Consider the following 2,199-nt stretch of genomic DNA (forward strand, 5'->3'; position numbering starts at 1 on the left):
CTCGCCGCCTCCGTCATCTTATTACCACTACCACCATACTACAACGCCATCACAATGATAATCACTAACATCACCGTCACAATCCCACCACCACCACAACCACCATCACTCTGACAATCGCCATCATCATCATTATCAACACCATCATCACAAACACCATAATTGTGAATTGAGAACAGGGGTTGGTGGGGGCTGTTCATTCCTCGGTTTGCTGAAGGGGGACAGGAGACATGACACATATTGACCTATCAAGATCCTGTGAAGAGCGTGGAAATGGTTGCGGTGGCGGTGGGACAGACAATAAGCTGTATGACATCTAACCAGGTATCTCACTTGTTTGGGTTCAAATCCAGTTTCAGTCACACAGACTTTTAACTGTTATCCCACTCTTGTTTTCATCCAATAAATACCAGTAATACACTGAAATTCACTAATCAACTGTACACAGTCATATTTATTGAATAGGAGCTTTTGCTTGAAAAAAAAATCCTCCTCCTCCTCATCATCATCATCATAATAATAATTATAATATTGATTTCAAATTTTGACACAAGGCCAGCAAGTTTCAGGGAAGTGGGTAAGTCAATTAGATCAACCCCAATGCGCAACTGGTACTTATTTTATTGAGTCCGAAATGATGAAAGGCAAAGTGGTCCTCAGTGGAATTTGAACTCAGAATATAAAGACAGATAAAATGCTTGACAGCATTTTGTGCAGCAGGCTAACCATTCTGCCAGTTTGCCGCCTTAATAATAATAATAATAATAATCATCATCATATTAATAATAATAATAATTCTTTCTACTGGAAGCACAAGTCTTCAAATTTGAGGAAAGGGATTAAGTCAATTACATCGAACCCAGTGCATAACTGGTACTTACTTAATAGACACCAAAAGGATGAAAGGCAAAGTCGACCTTGGTTGAATTTGAACTCAGAATGTAGCGGCAGACAAAATACCACTAAGCATTTTGCCCAACATGCTAACAATTCTGCCAGCTCGCCACCTTAATAATAATAATAATAATAATAATAATAATAAGAAGAAGAAGAAGAAGAAGAAGAAGAAGAAGAAGAAGGAATATATTCATAGACATGACAGAGTTGGGACCTACATACACTGGAAGCTATGCCAACATTATGGAATAACAACAGAAAAAAGATGGTATAGGCACACACCAGAAAAGGTCACAGAAAACGTGAAAGCAACCATACTCTGGGATATGCCGATACACACAGATAGAGAAATTAAGGCCAACAGACCAGATATAGTTGTCAGAGATCATGAAGAAAAAAAATGCTTTCTAATTGATGTATCAATACCGGCTGATGACAACGTGTCTCTAAAAGAAATGGAGAAACTCTCAAAATACAAAGACCTGGAAATAGAGGTAACTAGAATGTGGAATCTGAAAACAGAAACAATTCCTATCATAGTAGGTGCATTAGGCATGATAAAAAAATATTCAGACAAATACATAACAAAAACACCAGGACTTACAAACACATATAACATACAGAAAATTGCACTACTAGGCACTGCACACATCCTACGCAGAACACTTTCCATACAATAACCATCAGAGCATCACAACAAATCACAGCACATACCCAAGGCACACAGAGCTGTGATCGGTAGTGAAGTGAAAGCACGCTATAAAAATAAAACTACTGAATAATGATAATAATAATAATAATATAATAATAATAATAAGAAGAAGAAGAAGAAGAAGAAGAAGAAGAAGGAATATATTCATAGACATGACAGAGTTGGGACCTACATACACTGGAAGCTATGCCAACATTATGGAATAACAACAGAAAAAAGATGGTATAGGCACACACCAGAAAAGGTCACAGAAAACGTGAAAGCAACCATACTCTGGGATATGCCGATACACACAGATAGAGAAATTAAGGCCAACAGACCAGATATAGTTGTCAGAGATCATGAAGAAAAAAAATGCTTTCTAATTGATGTATCAATACCGGCTGATGACAACGTGTCTCTAAAAGAAATGGAGAAACTCTCAAAATACAAAGACCTGGAAATAGAGGTAACTAGAATGTGGAATCTGAAAACAGAAACAATTCCTATCATAGTAGGTGCATTAGGCATGATAAAAAAATATTCAGACAAATACATAACAAAAACACCAGGACTTACAAACACATATAACATACAGAAAATTGCACTAC

Source organism: Octopus sinensis, linkage group LG14 (genome assembly GCF_006345805.1).
Source record: "Octopus sinensis linkage group LG14, ASM634580v1, whole genome shotgun sequence".
Taxonomy (NCBI): domain Eukaryota; kingdom Metazoa; phylum Mollusca; class Cephalopoda; order Octopoda; family Octopodidae; genus Octopus; species Octopus sinensis.